This window comes from Hyaena hyaena, unplaced genomic scaffold, assembly GCF_003009895.1.
Source record: "Hyaena hyaena isolate Hyena2069 unplaced genomic scaffold, ASM300989v1 scaffold_1293, whole genome shotgun sequence".
In the NCBI taxonomy this organism is placed as follows: domain Eukaryota; kingdom Metazoa; phylum Chordata; class Mammalia; order Carnivora; family Hyaenidae; genus Hyaena; species Hyaena hyaena.
The window spans coordinates 205,369-226,649 of record NW_024081926.1 but is presented as its reverse complement, the minus strand read 5'-3'; positions in this window follow the sequence as shown (position 1 = coordinate 226,649).

The following is a 21,281-nucleotide window of genomic DNA, read 5'->3' as shown; positions in this document are numbered from 1 at the left end:
AATATTACTTTGGCTATTCGGGGTCTTTTGTGGTTCCAAACAAATTTTTGGATAGTTTGTTCTAGTTTTGAGAAGAATGCTGGTGCAATTTTGATTGGGATTGCATTGAATGTGTAGATTGCTTTGGGTAGTAATGCCATTTTAACTGTATTTATTCTTCCAATCCACGAGCATGGAAAGTTTTTCCATTTCTTTGTGTCTTCTTCAATTTCCTTCATGTGTTTTCTATAGTTTTCATCATACAGATCTCTTATATATTTGGTTAGGTTTATTTTTGGGTATTTTATTTTTTTTTTGTGCAACTGTGAATGGGATCAGTTTCTTGATTTCTCTTTCTGTTGCTTCATTGTTGGTGTATAAAAATGCAACCGATTTCTGTAAGTTGATTTTGTACCTTGCAACTCTGCTGAATTCATGGATTAGTTCTAGTAGGCTTCTGGTGGAATCTGTCAGATTTCCTATGTAGAGTATCATGTCGTCTGTGAAAAGTGAGAGTTTGACTTCTTCTTTGCCAATTCTGATGCCTTTTTTTTTTCCTTTTGTTGTCTGATGGCTGATGCTATGACTTCCAGCACTATGTTAAAAAACAGTGGTGTGAGTGGACATCCCTGTTCCCGATCTCAGGGGGAAAGCTTTCAGTTTTCCCCCATTGAGGATGATGTTAGCTGAGGGCTTCTCATAGATGGCTTTTATGATGTTTAAGTAAGTTCCTTCTATGCTGACGTTCTCTAGAATCTTTATTAAGAAGGGATGCTATATTTTGTCAAATCTTTTTTCTGCATCTATCGAAAGGATCATACGTTTTTATTGTTTCTTTTGTTGATGTGATGTATCACATGGATTGATTTGTGAATATTGAACCAGCCCTGTAACCCAGGAATGAATCCCACTTGATTTTGGTGGATAATTCTTTTTATGTGCTGTTGGATTTGATTTGCAAGCATCTTGTTGAGGATTTTTGCATCTGTATTCATCAAGGATATTGGCCTGTAGTTCTCCTTTTCTGCTGGGTCTCAGTCTGGCTTGTGAATCAAAGTGATGCTGGCTTCATAAAATGAATCTGGAAGTTTTCCTTCAATTTCTATTTTTTTGGAATAGCTTGAGAAGAGTAAGTATTAATTCTGTTTTAAATGTCTGCTAAATTCTCCAGGGAAGCCATTTGGCCCAGGGCTCTTATTTGTTGGGAGATTTTTGATAACTGGTTCGATTTCTTCACTAGTTATGGGTCTGTTCATATTTTCTATCTCTTCCCATGTGATTTTTGGTAGTGAGTGTGTGTTTAGGAATTTGTCCATTTCTTCTAAGTTGTCCAATTTGTTGGCATATAATTTTTCATATTATTCCCTGATAATTGTTTGTATCTGAGGGGTTTGTTGTAATAAGTCATTTTCATTTCATGATTTTGTCTGTTTGAGTGCTTTCTCTTTTCTTTTTGAGAAGCCTGGCTAGAGATTTGTCAATTTTGTTTATATTAAAAAAAAAAACAACTCTTGGTTTCATTGATCTGTTTATCTGTTTTTTTGGTTTCTATATTTTTTATTTCTGCTCTGATTTTTACTATTTCTCTTCTCCTACTGGGTTTGGGGTGCTCTTTTTGCTCTCCCTCTAGTTCCTTTGGGTGAGCTGTTTGATTTTGCACTTTCGATTTTTCTAATTTCTTGAAATAAGCCTGGTGTGCAATGTACTTTCCTCTTAAGACTGCCTTTGCCACATCCCAAAGAGTTTGGATTGGTGTATTTTCATTTTCATTTGTTTCCATATATTTTTAAAATTTCTTCTCTAATTGCCTGATTGGCCCATTCATTCTTTAGTAGGGTGTTCTTTAACCTCCATGATTTTGGAGGTTTTCCAGACTTCTTCCTGTGATGGATTTCAAGTTTCATAGCATTATGATCTGAAAGTGTGCATGGTATGATCTCAATTCTTTTATATTTACTAAGGGCTGCTTTATGTCCCAGTATGTGATCTATCTTGGAGAATGTGCCATGTGCACTCGAGAAGAAATTGAATTCCAAGGCCTCAGGATGCAGAGTTCTAAATATATCTGTCAGATCCATCTGGTCCATTGTGTCATTCAAGTCCATTGTGTCTTTAGTGATTTTCTGTCTGGTTGATCTATCCATTGCTGTAAGTGGAGTATTAAAGTTCCCTGCTATTAGCACATTCTTATCTATAAGCCTGTTTCTGTTTGTGATTAATTGTTTTAAATATTTAGGTGCTCCCATATTCGGTGAATAGACATTTATTATTGTTAGTTCTTCCTGATGGATGGACCCTGTAATTATTATGTAGTGCCCTTCTTCATCCCTTGTTACTGTCTTTACCTTACAGTCCAGTTTGTCTTATATAAGTATAGCTACTCCAGCTTTCTTTTGACTTCCCATAGCATGATAGATATTTCTCCATCCCCTTACTTTTAATCTGAAGGTATCTTCCAATCTAAAATGCATTTCTTGTAGACAGCAAATAGATGGATTTTGGTTTTTTTTTTATCCATTCTGCTACCCTATGTCTTTTGATTGGATCATTCAGCCCATTTACATTCAGTATTATTTTTGAAATATGTGGGTTTAGAGTCATTGTGTTCTCTGTAGGATTCATGCTTATGGTGGTGTCTCTGGTGTCTTCTTTCCTTGCAATAGTTCTCTCAGAGAGTCCCCCTCAAGATTTCTTGTAGGGCTGGTTTAGTGGTGACATATTGTTTCAATTTTTGTTTATTTGGAAAGAGTTTTATCTCTCCTAATTTGAATGACAGGCTTGCTGGATAGAGTATTCTTGGCTGCATATTTTTTCTGTTCATCACATTAAAGATCTCCTGCCATTCCTTTCTGGCCTGCCAAGTTTTAGTAGATAGGGCTGTCACCACTCTGATAGGTTTCCCTTTGTATGTTAGGGCCCTTTTCTCCCTAGCTCCTTTCAAGATTCTCTTTGTCCTTATATTTTGCCATTTTCACTATATGTCATGTAGAATATTGATTCAAATTACATCTGAGGGGAGTTCTCTGTGCCTCTTGTACTTCAACGTTTACTTCCTTCCCCAGGTTGGGGAAGTTCTCTGCTATAATTTGTTCTAGGACTCCTTCAGCACCTTTCCCTCTCTCTTCCTCTTCTGGGATTCCTATGATATGGATATTGTTGCGTTTGACTGTATCGCTGAGCTCTCGAACTCTTCTTTCATCTTCCTGGATCAGTTTGTCTCTTTTTTTGTCAGCTTCTTGTTTTTCTATATTGGTGTCTTCTAAATCACTTATTCTCTTTTCTGCCTCTTCAATCTATGCATTGGACACCTCCAGTTTATTATGTATTTCATTTGTCACATTTTTTAATTCATCGTGCCTATTTTTGTTCTCCATGTTCGTTGTAGCCCTAGTTTCTTTGAGGTCCTCTATGCCTTTTGCAAGCCCAGCGATTAATTTTACCATTATTGTTCTAAAATATTGTTCAGTTATGCTGCTTATACTTATTTTGAGCAGTTCATTAGCTGTCAATTCTTCTTGGAGTTTCTTTGGAGGAGAGCTCTTTCGTTTTGTCATTTTGGTTAGCTTTCTGTCTCTTGTTGGTTTTAAAGACTTGTTATGCTCTGCACCTGTGAGCACTGCTGTACCCAAGACTCTTTGACTGTCCATGGCCTATCCTTTCAGGAACTGTTCTTTGAATGGTATCTCTTGTTGAGACCTTGGTTATTTTATTTTCCTACTCGTAGGGACTCTCCACCATGTGTACTTTGGCTTGTTTCTTGAGATAGCCCTGGAGAAGAAAACATACAGACAAACACGCAGGGAACAGAGGGACACAAACGTACAGACAAATCCAACAATCACACTAACCAAGAGGAAAAACTAAAAAGTAATGAGAAAAGACGGAGGAGGGAAGGCTTATGATAGAAAATAAAAATACATTAAAAAGTCAAAAAGAAGAAAAGTAATAATGAAGAAATTCGATATTCAAAGATCGGTTTAAAGCATATAACCAGATTTCCCAGCTACAATTAAATAGCCGGGTGTATGCAGTGCTTGTTGAAGAACTAGAGAAAGAGAGAGATGATAGGGCAGAGATGAGGCAAAATTGGAGATAGAATGTACAGGCAGAAGGGATAAGAAGCTTTTTTCAAAGAGCAAAAGGGTGGAATATGGTTGGAGAGGTGCGAGAAAGACGGTGGTGCTATCTAGAGAAACTATCTAGTCTGATTACTCCTGAGAGGCTTTGTTATACCGCCATTAACAGTTCCTCTGGTCACTGCTTCCCTGTTGTGGGGGGTTGAGTGGAGGGTGGGAGAAGTGCCGCAGCCTCAGATCCGCGGGGATCAAGCAGCAATACAACCTGAGTGCGTCTGGGGATCGTAGCAACTTCAGGTCCACAGAGTCCGCGTCGCCTCACCCCGCCGCAACCTCTTTACCGGCCGCTGCCACTTCATCAGGCAACTTTTCACTCAGGCAGCCGCTGCTTCACCCGGCGCTGGCGCCACTTCACCAGGTCATAGCCACTGCCACTTTAGTGGGCCGATGTCGCATGTGCCACTGCTGCTTCACCTGGCTCCAGGACCGTCTCCGCAGGCGTTGCTGCCAGTTCAGTGGGCCACTGCTGCCATGGATGGTGCCGGGCGCCCGGCAGTTCAGTTTTTCCTGGCGCCTTCTGGGACCAGGGCACCTAGTTTAACGTCAGCACCCCAGCCAGAGCTAAAAAACACTGACTTTCCAAGCCGAGGTTTTTCTCTTCTCCAGAGACGGTTCTATGAGCAATCTCAGCCTTTCTTTCCTTTCCCCTGGACTCGCGGCAGCTCGTTGCCAGTCGCCAGTTTATCACTCACCGCAGCTGCAGGAAGCCAGGTTCCCTCCCCTCCCTCTGTGTCTCTGGTCCCGTCTGGCTTTTATCTTCCCCAGTTCGCACTCACACACTTATGAGGTTTCCTTCCCAGTGTACTCTGTCTCTTTCTCTTCCCAAACTCCTGTGGCTCAGTGTCCTACGACTTCAGGCCTTCTCTGTTTGAGAGATGTGTGCAGGCGAAATGTACGGTGCTTCCTGCTTCTCCGCCATCTTGCCTCAAGAACCTAAATAGTTTACAGATACCAAATCTGCCAGAACCTTGACGTTGGACTTTGTAGGCTCCTGAACCATGGGAAATAAACTTTGTTGTTTACAGCTTTGCAGCTCAAATGGGCTAAGACAGCCTTACTGACCCTATTTATTTATTTATTTATTTATTTTTTACGTTTTTATTTATTATTGAGCGACAGACAGAGCATGATCCTGGGAGGGACAGAGAGAGAGGAGACACAGAATCTGAAGGAAGCTCCAGGCTCTAAGCTATCAGCACAGAGCCCAATGTGGAGCTTGAACTCACAGACTGAGAGATCGTGACCTGAGCCAAAGTTGGACAATTAACTGACTGAGCCACTCAGCCACCCCAATCAATTGCTTTTTTAAAAATAAAAGATATTGTACATCAGAGCTGGGCTTGTGTAAGCAAAACTGTATTTGAAACAGAGAATGGATAAGAATATTTTAAAGAAGAAAATGGAGAAACATCACAAAATTCATGCCTATGATTCATTTGCATGAAAGATGAATTGATGCACTTTTCAAGCACAGCTGAAGTTGAGGGTCACATGGTCTCTCTGTGTTATTCAAGTGCCATGGGGAGGGTTTCATAATTTGCCAAATATCTATGGTTTCTTTCCATGTCCATTCATATTTAAGACAACCCAATAGGTAGTTTTCAGCTGCAACTAGGAAAAAAATGGGATGTTTTAGATATGACAATATTTTGTTTTGTCAAATATTTGACATTTTAAAATTTTAACTCAGTTCTCAAGTACTTACCTTGTGCACAACACTTGACACCAGGTCACTGTAGTCTTCACTGATGATCAATTATGGTACTGCTCTGCTCTCCAAATTCTTACCATCTGAACTTCATAGCTAAAAAGAGTAAAAGAAATTTTTGGATACGTTCCTTGCCACTCAAAGAATTTAAGTCTAGTCTCTAAATTAACTCAGATAAAGCTGCCTCCCTTGCTAGTCAAACTTGTTAGCTGAGCATTTGCTATCTGAACCAGGAGTGTGTTGGTTGGAGATGCATACATCAACCAACTCCCAAAAGGATGTTCATGGGGAAGGAGGAAGGTTGAAGCTAAACAGCATAGATTTGAGGAAGGTTAGTAGATCTCTTTGTTTTAGTGTGATTTGGTGAAGGATTTAAATTAGGTAAATGATGTATCTGTAAGAAAACTGAGCAATGACTTGGCAAATGAGAATAAGGAAGGAACTGTATGGAGCAAAGAAACTTTGGGATTGTGTTCAGCTCATAAAATCCTTTCTGCTTACTCTTTAATGAAATGAGTTTAGAATTTCTTAGTTTCCTTCTTCCCCTTACCTCTCTCATGTCTTCTTTTTGCGTGTCCATTTACTTATTGGATAATCTAAGTAACAATTCTCATCATTGTGTCTGCATAGTACTTTATTATCTCAATGCTTCGCTTAACCAGAGGCATAAATGAAAGCAAGGCAGCTAATGAAACCAGAATTCACTTCATAAACAGGGAAACATCTGGAAGACTTTGGGTATTATTTTGCTTCTTCAGCTGGGGGTTTGTTTGCCCTTTGCTTCTGATCTGCTCCTAGATTTTCACATATGAGACAAAAAATACTTTGACTAAAGCAATGTTTCCCAACCTTGCTGGATTATGAGCGTCGCCTGGGGACAACTTGTTAAATGCACAGATCCAGACATCACTGAATCAGAATTTCTAGGGAATTGGCTTTGAAATGTGTGTTTTTAACAAGGGTCCCAGATGATTCTCATGATCAGACAAGTTCAGGGCTCACTGGACTAAGATGTGTACTTTTGTGATGTGATCTAAAAACAAGTCTATCCATGAGTCAACACACCAAGCCCACAGCATGTGTAAGGTGTGAACAACTCAATAAATTTGCCTTAGGACTTGAGACCTTCATTGACATCCTAAACTTTGGCATTGTTATTTACAAGCTTTAGTATCAATTGGTGATATAAGCTGCCTATTCCCTGTCTCACTCCAGGAGACTCTAAGTCTGAGGGAGGTGTGGGGAAGAACAAAGAATACTTTGAGAAGTAATGATAAATCAATATCATTCATCATCTCTGCTTGAAGGCTAGCCTAGCCAAATGCTAAAGTAAACACAATTGTTTTCAATGATCTCTTTCTCCTTCCCTCCATTCACCTCTCTCTCTCTCTCTCTCTCTCTCTCCCTCTCTCTCTCCATCTTACTCTTTATAAGGCTGGAGGTGGCTTTACATTACCATTCAAGGGCTTGGATTCTCAGGCCCCATGAGGAATCCACCATCCTTTCTCCCAACATTTCAATCCTTCTCACCACAAAAAATCAAGTACCACCTTTCCATCTCTAAGAAAAGTTGATGAATGTGCAAACTTACACAAACTATCCACATTTGTCATTCACCAGGGGTCAAAGTCATACCAATGACCATTTGCAGAAGACTTCAGTTATCAGTAATTCTTTAAAAAGGTTTTAAAAATGTTTATTTATTTTTGAGAGAGAGAGAAAGAGACAGAAGATGAGCAGGGGAGAGGCAGAGACAGAGGGATACACAGATTGTGACATCTCTGCAATGTCAGCACAGAGCCTGATGCAGGGCTTGAACTTAAAAACCGTGAGATCATGAACTGAGCTGAAGTCAGATGTTTAGCCGACTGAGCCACCCAGGTGCCCCAAGAGTAATTCTTTTTAACAGAATGTGAGGAGTGCCTGGGTGGCTAAATTGGTTAAGTGTCTGACTTAGGTTTGGCTCAGGTCATAATCTCCTCCTGGTTTATTAGTTCAATCCCCACATCAGGCTCTATGCTGACAATGTGGAGCCTGCTTGGGGTTCTCTCTCTCTCTCTGATTCTCCCCTGCTCCCTCACTCTCTCTTTCTCAAAAACAAATAAACTTAAAAGAATAAATTAAAAATTAAATTAAAAAATTAAAAATAAAAGATTGTGAAATTGTGAATTATGTGTACAGCCAACATTTTCTAAGGCCATTTCTTTTTTCTTTTTTCTTTTTTTTTTAAATGTTTTATTTATTTCTAGGAGAGAGAGAGAGACAACATGAGCAGGGGAGGGTCAGAGAGAGAGGGAGATACAGACTCTGAAACAGGCTCCAGGCTCTGAGCTGGCAGTCAACACAGAGCCCGACGCGGGGCTCGAACCCACAAACCGCGAGATCATGACCTAAGCGAAAGTCGGACGCTTAACCGACTAAGCCACCCAGGCGCCCCTCTAAGGCCATTTCTGCTCCATATGTTTAACTTAATGCAAACAGTATTTTCGCCATGACTCTGAGGTAGGCAGAGTGCTGCCCACCCCTAAAAGATGTCCAGGTCCCAATCCCTGAAACTTTTGACTGTTGTCACCCTACCTGGCAAATGAGACTTTGAAGATGTGTTATAGAGCCTGAGATCGGAAACAACCCTGAATTATCTGGTGGACTCAATGTCATCACAAGGCCCCTCTAAAGAAGAGAGGAGGAAATGATTGGATGCTGGATGTGGGATAAGAGTCAGAGATTTTCAGGTACTGCACTACCTGCTCTGAAGAAGAAGGAGGAGCCACAAGCCAAGGAATACTGATGACTTCTTGAAGCTGGAAAAGGCAAGGAAATCCATTTTCCCCTTAAGCCTCCAGAGAAAATATAGGTGTGGCAACTCTAATCTTAGCTCAGTGAGACATCTGACCTACAGACCTGTAAGATAATACATTTATGTCACTATAAACCACTAGGATTATGTGCTTTGTTACCATAACAGGAAATTAATTTGCACTCCAACCAAAATTTGTGTTTATGTTATCACTGCAAAAACAAATATTTTCACGTGGGACTTTTAAAGTGAATTTCAGGAGTACTTCCAACAGTGACAGAAGTATCACCTGCAACAGAATGAACTTTAGAAATGCTTTACTTCAGGGTGCCTGGATATCTCAGTTGGTTAAGCATCTGACTCTTGATTTTGGTTCAGGTCATGGTCTCATGGTTCATGAGATCAAGCCCCATGCTAGACTCTGCCCTGACAGCTTGGAGTCTATATGGGATTGTCTCTCTCCCTCTTTATCTGGCCCTCTCCCCCTGCCATTTCTAAAGAGACTAAATAAATAAAAACAAAGAAATGCTTTACTGTATTTCCCTGAGTTGGATAAAAAAATCAAATCATTATTGTAATTACTGCTGATTCCCTATTTGAAGTAACACCATCTACCTGTTTGCTCAGTTCTTCTGCTAATGGAACCAACTATTCAGGCAAGTTAAAATATATATTTCCATAACAACAACAAGAAGAAAACAATGGAATTGAAAATATCCTTCATTTAACATGAGATTCCCCCCCCCACAGTTAGAAATATGATCATCTATGGCTAACAGACACATGAAACGATGCTCAGCATCCCTCCTCATCAGGAAAATACAAATCAAAACCACACTGAGATACCACCTCACGCCAGTCAGAGTGGCTAAAATGAGCAAATCAGAAAACTCGAGATGCTGGCGAGGATGTAAAGAAACGGGGACCCTCCTACACTGTTGGTAGGAATGTAAATTGGTGCAGCCCCTCTGGAAAACAGTGTGGAGGTTCCTCAGGAAACTAACAATAGATCTCCCCTATGACCCAGCAATAGCACTGCTAGGAATTTACCCAAGGGATACAGAAATGCTGATGCATAGGAGCACATGTACCCCAATGTTCATAGCAGCACTCTCAACAGTAGCTAAAACATGGAAAGAGCCTAAATGTCCATCAACGGATGAATGGATCAAGAAGATGTGGTTTATCTATACCATGGAATACTACATGGCAATGAGAAACAATGAAATCTAGCCATGTGTAGCAACATGGATAGACCTTGAGGGTGCTATGCTGAGCGAAATAAGTCAGGCAGAGAAGGACAACTACCATACGTTTGCACGTATAGGAGGATTAGGAGGAACTTAACGGAGGACCATGGGGGAGAAGGGGGGAAATGATTGGGGAGAGAGAGGGAGGCAAACCATGAGAGACTCTTGAATGCTGAGAATAAACTGAGGAATGATGTGGGTGGGGGAGAGGGGAAGGGGGATGATGGGCATGGAGGAGGGCACTTGTGGGGATGAGCACTGGGTGTTATGTGGAAACCAACTTGACAATAAACTATTTGTAAAAAAATAAAATAAAAAATTAAAAAAAAAGAAATATCATCTATGGATTTGAGATATTTGAATATTTCAACAATTTCAAATTAATTCACCATAAATGCAAATTTGAAGATGGCAAGCACTTGTACAGATAAAAATAAGGCTATTTAACCAATCTCCAAAACTATTTAAAAACTATCTTTAGAAAAATACTAGTGACACATAGAGATACAATATATCTAAGATTAAAGTAAATATACATGTTTCCAAGAATAATTTTGGTTTTTAAGTTCAAACCATGAATATAAAGACTTAAATTTTTATTTAAACTCTATGAGTATGTATCCTTTTAATTTTTAATGACAGAATTTGCTTTTTAAAAAATGTTAGAAAAATAAATATCTCCAAAACTTGTCATTACTGTCAGCACTAATTTCACTCTCAAATTGTGTGGGTTTGCACAATACATTACAACAGTACCGTGGTACTGAGAGAGAGGACAAGAGAGAGAGAACCATTGGCTCAGTTGTGATCATGTGACTTTCGACATCATGTACTACTCATACTCATTTATCAAGATAACACTTATTAGAAATGTTGGCTCATCTTGCAGAACACTCAGAGAACAAGTTACTCATATTCCAAAGTTTTACTGTAAAGGGATTTTCAGTACATGGCTGCTCAAAATGTTCAGTAATCGCCAGTAAGCAATCTTTTTAAAGAAACAACAATATACTTGAAATCAGCTGGCTCACGTTCTTAACACAGAGTTCTAGTATTACCATGACCTTCAAAGACAACTTCTGGCCAGATGAAGAGATTTGCATGGATGTATACTAAACCCACTCACCATAAGCAACAGTATTTTCCACTGATATGATATAATCATGTAATAAATACTAACGTTTGGAAAATGATCATGATTTGACGAGGCTATAAACAGCAACTGTTAAAAGCAAGGGTGTTGTAATTAGGCAGATGTGACTTTTATACTTCAACTAAATGAGGAACTAACTATATTCCTTTATGCCAGCCTCACTATGTCTCAGTTCTCTCTTCTGCAAATGGAAGAATAATTTCCTTTCCTCCTGAGGGCTGTGTGAGCGTTAAATGAGATGCTACATTTAGAGTACTTAGTTCAGCACCTGTCTCACAGGACTTCTTAAGGAAGCCCCAGATGATGTAGAGTAACCATGTTACCCCAGTGATGTGCATAAATAATACTTTTTGGTGTTTTTCTCCACTTTGTTACTGTCAGATCTTATTATGGTTGCTCTATGTTTTAGAACTCCAAGACCATCCAAACCCCAAATACTACTCTTATCAATGTGATCATTTTTATAGAGAAAAAATATATTTGAAAATTCTCCACATCACATTTTAAAATTAATGTTTATTTATTTGTTTTTGAGAGAGAGAAAGAGAGACAGGGAGTGAGCAGGAGAGGGGCAGAGAGAGAGGGAGACAGAATCCCAAGCAGGCTCCATGCTATCAGCATAGAGCCCAGTGCAGGTCTCAAACCCCCAAAGCATGAGATCATGACCTAAGCTGAAACCAAGAGGCAGACAGTTAACTGACTGAGCCACCCAGGTGCTCTATCCAAATCACTTGTTTCTAAAGTGAATGTGTGTACTCAGGGTGTAGCAAAGCTGCTTCACTTGAATGAACAAAGATATATTAGAGTTTCTATACCAATTTTCTTTCTTCTGTATTTGATTTTTGTATTACACAAATTTTTTGTATTACACAATTGGATGTGTACAGAATTTATAAATACATATACATTATTGGGGAGGTGTATTGTTTTAGGTGTACAACCACAGAGTTTTGGAAGCCATTGTTCTAGAACAGAAATTAAAAAACTACAGCCCATGGATCAAATCTGGCCCACAGCTTATTTGTATAAACACAGTTTTATTGGAACATGGTCGTACCAATTTGTTTGCATATCGTCAGTGGCTGCTCCTGTGCTACAATGGTAGAGGTGAGTAGTTGAAACTGTGGCTACATAACCTACAAGCCAAAAAATATTTACTTACTGACACTTTAGAGAAAGTGTTTGCCAATCCCTCCTCTAGAAAGTGGTTTTATAGGAGGAGGAAAATAATGCACACTGCAACCTAGTTTTTCTCACTTTTCACCCCAGTACTATCAGATCCATTAGCCAATCCAGAAGGTGTGTGATGTTTCCCATCCCCTTACTGCCCAGAGATTGGTCCACAGCCCAACAGCAACCGTAGCATCTTGGGAGCCTGGTTCAAAGTACAAATTCTTGGGTCCCACTTCAGATCTCACAGAATTGGCTATTGAACAAGACCTACAGGAGATGCATATAGACATTAAAATTTGAGAAGCAGCAGGCTCACCTATATAGCTTTTAGGTCAAATGCTAGTGGAATCCTTAGAAATTAAGAATATTAATTTTGGATTTCTCATCGGACATATATTTGCTCCTGCATTGCACCGATGAACTGATTTGCCATATATAGAGAACCAGGGGAGCTGGCATGATCTGGCTCTCCTCCAGTTAATGTTTATAAATGGAAAGCCCAAGTCAGTTGTGTATAAGCTTTGGGACCTCTCTCTTTTATCAAAAGCAAAACAAGGATCTTGTTCCTGAAGGTTAAACCATGGTGATGTGTTCAGTGATAGAGAAACATACGCATTAAAGGACTATTGATCTCTGGATTTTGTTGTCTAGAATGTTTCAGCTTTAAAATAACAAATGATGACAGTTCCATAAGGTTATAGACTGGTTTCCTCACCCCTCCACATCACAAAGAAGAAATGAGTGAAGGATTCACTGCAGGAGCATGGTGCAGGACAGAATGTGTTCCCAAAGCAAGCAGGTTGGCATGTTGGGCCGGGCAGTCACGCCGGCGAGCCAAAATGTCCATTGGATCAGTCCCACTATGCTTTCTGGGTCAGTGCCAGCCAACCTTTTCCTTCCTTAAGGTTCTGTCACAGGGTTTTCAGCTTTTCCTAATGAAGTATTAATGAGGTGGGTGTAATTTATTGAATAGGGCGAGGTAAACTTGCTGTGCCTGGAGCTGAGTTATGTTTCCTGAAGGGAGAAGCAAAGTTATGAAATAAATCATTCCCTCTTTAATTAGCAGCTTTGGCTAGCCTACTTGAAATGACTGAGCCAAACGTGAAAGTAAGCCAGCAATCAGTCAGAAACCCAAACATGGGTCTCATTTGCTGCTCATGGAGAGATTTATGCCATTTGGGGTGAATGTGTCAGGGGACCGGAGTTAGTTACTTGGAGCACCACAATGAAATGCTCTCTTTCTGCCACAGTTCTGGATAAACCCCCCAACAGGCTCCTTTACCTTCTCACGCCCCTATTATGTTCCAAACAAAAAAAGCCAGCTAGAGAGAAGAAACCAATTAGCGCATCTTCCAACATTTCAGGTTGACCTTCCTGTTCACGTATCTGCACTAGTGGGTTTTCCTTCCATGTATTGTTTTTTACTTTGTCGGCACAGAGCGCCTCTTCTTTGATTTTAATAGCACGTGCCATTTGCCCTAGCTGCGTCGAAGCCAGATGCGGAATGCTCCGTGTATGATGAGTCCATTGAAAACACATGTCATTTCAGTGCAGATCAGTATTCAGCAAGGCTTGCTAGGATGCACAAGGCATGCACGAGACGGATGGGAGAATGATTCTCAGAGCCAGGGGATCATAGAGGACATTAGGGAAGAAGACTCTGAGAGTCTGTGAGAAAAAAAAATATAGTTGATCATGGAGAAATTTTAACTTTCTTGCCATCCTAGTTAGAGTACCTTTACCTAATTTTCTCCATTTCGTAATATAGATCACACTCAGAAGCTCAGAAAGACATTGGCCCATTGCCTCATCTCAATAACTACCTCCCTAAAAACTGAGCAAGTAAAATGAACGTGTGCTCCATCCTGATGTTTCTCAGCAGAGCTCGTTATATTTTTCCAAGTGAGACCACTCGTACCTCGAGACTTTGAATTTCAGGTTGAACCTGGGCCTCCCAGGGTTCAAACCCACCTTCTGTGGCCAAAACTGGTTTCCTGTCTTGAATAAGAATGACTTAACAAGCTTTATGGACATGCCTCACTGAAACATTTTGATGAGCTAAAGGGAATGAATCAAAAACATATGGATTATATTTTCTGGAACATACACGCGATTTTAACAGAAATGGATTTGTCCCCAAGCATTTTGTTCTCTGGGACTTTCTGTCCGGACTCCAAACCTTACCATGATACCTGCCAGGGGCAGAGGGCTGCTTGGCATTTTCCGGCTGACCATGCAGATTTTATTAGAATCTGTCATTTCTTTCCTGCTTCTTGTTTGAAGATTTTGTGAGGGTTCAGCCCAGATGACCCCACTCTTAGGTTCTCAGATATGTCTTTCCCCAACTGGTCTCCACCTGCCCTCCTCTCCATTCCTACCCATGCCCAGCAGCCCACTTGCTGGAAACTCAAGAAACAAAGACTTCTTGCACTTTCTTGCGAAGGCCTCTTTCCCCTAACCCAACTCTTGAAGAACAAAATTACCCCCTCCCCACCTCATTTTAGGAAGTAAAAAAGAAAAGGGATCTGAGAATTTTTCTCTTGCTACAGAGCTGTTAGGAAGTGGTTTGTGTAGCTCATGTTTTCTCTTTACCTCAATCTATTCACCTTTGCCAGCCAATAAGACTTTACATTCCTGAAACTCAAACCGCGATATTCCAGTCTCTTTTCTAAGCCTCAGGGTGGAAGAAAGAAACTGCTTTCCCAGAGGCCAAGGTCTTCTTGACTCCCGCTGCTTTGCCCACCTGCTGCCGAGAAGGCACAGGCCATTCCACCGTAGGCGTGGCCTCTCTGAGCAGGAGGCGGCGGCTCATTTGAGGAAGAACAGACCACTAATAAATTGCATGGTCATTACCCTTTATGCATACTTGTTCTAATAGGTGTCGCAGATTCCTGCCTCCTAATAAGGAAGGGAAGTAGAAAAACACATAAATTCTCTCGAGGGAGTCAGACAGCCCGAAGCCACGTTCAACAGCTGCGAACGTTACCATGAGCACAAAAGCAAAACAGGGCTTAAAAGAGTGATACATTGCCAGAGATTCCGGCGCAATTTCCTTGGATCCAGACTATGTTTTGCACTGTTTCAGTTGAAGAATAGCACTCCTGCCTGCCACATGTGATGGAATTTGGAGCTTAAATAAACAATGGAATTAATTAATCTAAAAGGGATTTGTTGGACGCATCCCAACACTTGCCTTTAGAGGATAGCTTTGTTTGTTTAGTTGTTTATGTTAACTTTTTTTCCCCTTTCTTTTGAATCTCAGCAGTTTACATTTTAGCACACGATGGAAGCTTTGTGGCCCAATGCCCAGTGTCATTAAATCTAATTTTTGAACATTTGAAGGGTCACTCAGGTAATGGTTCTTTCTCCCTCACTCCCTCCTTCCCTTCTTCCCTTCCTTCCTTTCTTCTTTTCTACAGTGTACTTTCTCTGGGCTAGCTTGGAGATTTGACAGAAATGTGTCCCATTTCTTTTCAGCGGCCGCAGAAGGGACATTTCGGTGCCTACCTAAGAGGCCATTAGTCTACCCCCTGAGGGTTTATGGACTTACTAAGAAAAATCCATAAGAATATATAGGGCCAGAGTTCAACCAAAAGTCCAGGGCAGGTATGAATTTCTGGTGTATTTTGATTTGGTCAAAATTTATTTCTCAGTTTCATTAATTCAGATAGAGGCTTTTCCAAGAGCTACAATAAATTTTTCACAAAGGATGTGTTCCAAACTTAGTTCCACAACAGCTCTTCTGTCTTACCTAGTCTTGTTCATATTGACCTTTCGAAATTACTTTTGAGAAGAATGTGTGATTTGATTTTTTAAAAATTTTAATGTTTATTTATTATTTTTTGATATAGACAGAGCACGAGTGGGGCAGGGACAGAAAGAGAGGGAGACACAGAATCCAAAGCAGACCCCAGGCTGTGAGCTGTGAGCGCAGAGACCAACATGGGCCTCAAATTCACAACTGTGTGATCATGACCTGAGCTGAAGTTGGGTGCTTAAATGACTGAGCCACCCAGGCACCCCGTGATTTGATTTTTTAAGCAGTTCATTTCATGTAGTTTTGTACAAACTGATGTTGGAATACTGTGTTGCTGGAGGAGCTCTTCATCATGTGAAATGTAGAACTCTACGGGATTGAATGTCTTCATGGCCATCAGAAAAGACTTTCCTTCATTACTTCCCGGTATTTTTTAAATTTCTTTTTTAATGTTTATTTATTTATTTTGAGAGAGATGAGAGAGAGAGAGAGAGAGAGAGAAAGCAGGGACAGAGAAGGAGAGAGAGAGAATCCCAAGCAAGCTCTATGCGTCCATACAGAGCCCTACTTAGGACTCCATCTCATGAACTGTAAGATCATGACCTGAGCTAAAATCAAGAGTGGGATGCAGAGGTCCCCTTCCCAGTATTTTTTTTTTTGTAAGCTTGTATTGAAATAAAGTACAAGTTAAGTTTCCTTTTACCCCCTTATAGCTATTTCCATTTTCAACCAAACATTTAGTCTAAGAAGACAGGAAGTCAATTCTGCACTTCATTTTCTAGTAAACAGCCAGGCATCTTTATTTCTCCATTCTTTATTACAGACAGGGAATGATGGTATTTTACAGCATTCACATTTAGTTAAGGACACTTCCATTTAACTATGGAAGAAAAATAATGCCCCAAGGCCAGTAGTCTTCAAAATGTTCCAGGAAATTCCAGGATTCCATAACAATGTGTCAGAAGTAGAAATCTTCAATTCCAAATAAAAAGCTTTGGGGAAACTACCTGGCAATATCTATTAAAATTAAAAATATAAACTAATATAGCACCATTTGTCAACTACACTTCAATAAAAAAAAAAAAACAAGTTCCAGAAGGAAAGAAAAAGTACACAAAATATTATCCAAATTCAAAGAAACAAAGGCAGTAAAATTTCCAAAAAATAAATAAATCAAAATAAATCAGAATCAAAATACATGTAATGTTTGACCTAGCTCCTAAACTTTCAAGGGATCTTTCCTTTGGAAATAAGTGCCACAGTATATTAAGATCTATGTCTATGTCTATCTATTCCTCTATCTACCTCTCTATCTCTGTGTCTCTATACATGCACATGCATGCACACACACACGTGCTTATTTGAGCACCATTTATAGAATGAAGATGCTAGAAACAATCTGAGTTTCCAGCACTCTGAAATAATGGCACATCCTTGCTGGACATCCCTGGCAAATGATTAGGTGAGATTCTTATTAAATAAATGGCACAGCTTTTAAAAAGACTCCAACCATCATCCACAATCCCAGATGAAAAGGCTTTTTATCAAACATTTATATTGTTTTTATTTATACTGATAAAATTTTGCTTTGGCATATTCTGCATGAATGAATTATGTATCAGATTTAATTAGATAGAAAAAAGTTATCCCAGAGAGTGACCCCTCAAAGAGAATGAATTGCAGCTGGGGAGGGGCTGTGGGCATCTCATCTACATTTGTAATGTCTTGTTTCTTAAAGTGGATGGTTATTACAAGAGGAATCATTATGTTATTTTTTATACTCTTTTGTATGTCTGAAATATTTAAAAAATGTTTAAGGAGTATTGAGCTCTTTCAAAGCTGGGAAGCTGGTCAGTCATTACATAGTGTCATAGTCACAGTGGGAAATACTGGGTGAAGGGAATCCAGGACAATATCCCCCACAAATATCACAGTTACCTCTCCCCCTAGGCTTTCCTGCTGCCCTCTATACAACAGTACTCCATAGCATCATGACATCCCAGGGAAGGGAGACATTTATTTCTAAACACATGACAGTATGTTTATTGTTATAGTATGTGAGTTAGCTATGGTGTGAGTTGATAAAAAATGGATTGAGTTACAATTATTGTGCAACATAGGTCACACTTCTATTTGCTCATGTAAATATCATTACTGTGTATCTCTATAGAAACTAAAATGAACATCCTTTCATGTAAAGGCTTGCTGTCACTACTAGCAGGCCTGTTAGATGGCAGTGAACTTGACTCATAGACTTCAGTGGTAGAAAGGATGTCAGATTTATTTGTACAATCCTGTCATTTTGCTGGGATACTAAGGTAGTAGATGTAGAGAGTATGAATGCCCCCACTTGAGTCTTGACTTTTTGTGTCTTTCCACCCTGTCACACCTCACACCATAAATTGTAAGGTCACTCCCATCTCACTTGAATTAAGTCATCATCCTTAAATGTCAACTTGGTGAATTATATTTAATTTCCCAAACTTTCTTCTGTAGTAGGACACAAAATGCAAGTGGATATTGCTTTTCTCTTGTAAATATTTGAAGAGCTGTACTGGAGAAATACAGTGAGTATCTATTTCTAGTCAGAAGAAGATGCCTCAGTGGTGGTGAACCAAGGCCATTTGCAGCCAGAATGAGCCATCTATAGCTTTATTATAGAGCATATAGAATATGGTGCTTCTCTTTTCTTAAAGACTCAGAATACCACTCAGAAAGTTACTCCAAATACAGTTTATTGTAATGGTCAAGTAATCACAGTGTTGCTATATATACCTGCTATGTTATTTTAATCTTCATTTATACATGACAATTTAATTTTAATTAACACAGATGTGTTATATTGTAGAATTCTCTAACTTCTTATACCAGGGGAAGAAAGAAATCATATTACTGATGTGCATTATAGCCATCAACAAGAGGCAGGCTGATATATGTTAAGATATATGAAATGACAGGAAATGTTTGTTTTACCTTTATTTTCCTACCTGAAAATCTAAGAGATCTGTAAGTCTGCTCACTCCCTAACTATGTCCCTAATTATTTCTTCTTCAAAAAGCCACTTTGGTGTTCTCAATAAAGACATAAATTGCCTTAGGAAGCAATTATTCATTTCTTTAATGTCAGCTTTATTGAGATGTATATACATTTATAGATTATATATAAATATTAACATATTTACTAATTAACATTAATCATATACATTTATATATAAAAGATGGATAGATAGATAGATACCATAAAATTCACCATTTTTAAGTGTACAGTGGGGGGCACTTACATGGCTCAGTTGGTTATGCTCCAACTCTTGATGTCGGCTCAGGTCACGATCCAATCGTTCGTGGGTTTGAGCCCTGCATCTGGCTCTGCATTGACAGTGTGGAACCTGCTTGGGATTCTCTCTCTCTCTCTGACCCTCTCCTGCTCATACATGGTCTCTCTCTCTTAAAAAATAAGTGCAAGGGTGATTAATATGTTCACAGAATTGTGCAACCATCACCAATATCTCATTGTGGAACATCTTTATGACCCAAAAAGAAACACTGTACCCTTTAGTTAGTGGTCACTCCACTATCCACTAATCTACTTATTGTTTCTATAGATTTGTGTGTTCTGGATATTTCATGTAAATGTAATCGTACATTACACGTAGCCTTTTGTATCTGGCTTATTTCACTTAGCATACCGTTTTTAGGGTTCAATTATGTTATAGCCTGTATCTGTACTTCATTTATTTTTATGGCTGAAAAATATTCTATTGTATGGATTGACACACTTCATTTATCCATTCTTTAGTTCAAGGACATTTGGATTATTTCCACTTTTTGGCTACTGTGAACATTGTTGCTATGAATAGTCATTTACAAGTTTTTGAGTGAACATATTTCATTCAATTCTCTTGGAAATTTACCAAGCAATAGAATTGCTGGTCATAAGGTAAATCAACATTTAACACTTTGAGAAACTTGCAAACTGTTTTCTAAAGTAGTTACATCATTTTGCAACCCCAATAGCAATGTCTGAGGGTTCCAATTTCTCCATATCATCATCAACACGTGTTACTATCTTCTTATTTTAGTCATCCTCAAAAGTGTGAAGTTACATCTTCTTATAGTTTTATTTGTGCTACCCTAATAGCTGAGGATATTGAAAATCTTTTCATGAACTGATTGTATACACTCTTTCAAGAAATGTCTTTTCAAATGTTTTGCTTATTTTTAAATTCAGTTGTCTTTTTATTGTTGGGTTGTATGAACTTAAATATTATGCATTCAAGTACCTTATAAGATATATGATTTTTAAATATTTTCTCCCATCTTATGGATGGTATTTTCATTCTCTTGATGCCATTACTTGCAGCAGTAAAAGGTTTTGATTTTGACTAAATCCATTTTATCATTTTTTTCATCACTTGTCCTTTCTGAGTCATATAAAAGAAACTTTTGCCTAATGTAAAGTAATGACTGTCTATCCTTGTTTTTCCCTAAGAGTTTAAAAATATTAGCTCTTACATTCTAGATAATTTTTATATGGTGTGAGGTAGGGGTCCACCAACATTATTTTGCACATGAATATCCAATTTTCCCAGCACCACTTATTAAAAGGACTGTTCTTTCCCTGGCTGAAGTGTTTTGGTATCCTTACAGACAATCAACTGACCATAAATATGACGGCTTATTTCTAGATTTTTATTTTTATTCCATTGAAGTAAGTTTTGAAATGAATAATTTAAAATCCTCTAACTTTGTTTTGTTTTTTAACCTTGTTTGAGCTATTCTGTGTCCTTTTCTAGTTCTGTATAATAAAGAATTTGGCTGGCCTTTGTCCCCGGTTTCTGGAGGTAATCTTTGAACCCTTGGAATTTCCTGAGTGAAAAGTGTGTCTTTGTTATTCATGTTGGGTCCCTTGGACCACACCTGATAGTTTATGCTAATGACATGATTCATAGTGGTCCCCTGCATAATTTATGCTAAGGAGATGATTCAAGATGGGGGCAGTCATTCCAGAGGAAACCAACCATGTGATTATAGTGTTGGGGATTTGAGCCACATATCAGCTCAACGCTGAGAAGAGGAGGGGAGTTGGTGATTAAATTTAACTATATAAGTAATGATTCAATCAATTATGCCTATGTAATGAAACCTCAGTAAAAACTCTGTATATTGAAGTTTGATGAGCTTCCCTGGTTGATAGTTCTCTTTGAGTATGATCACATTTTGATGCTAGGAAGATGCTACATCCCTGAGGACATTGGGGAGTTTTGCATTTGGAACCCTCCCAGATTTATCCTATCCGTTTGGTTGATTCAAATTTTTAATTTGTTGCTAC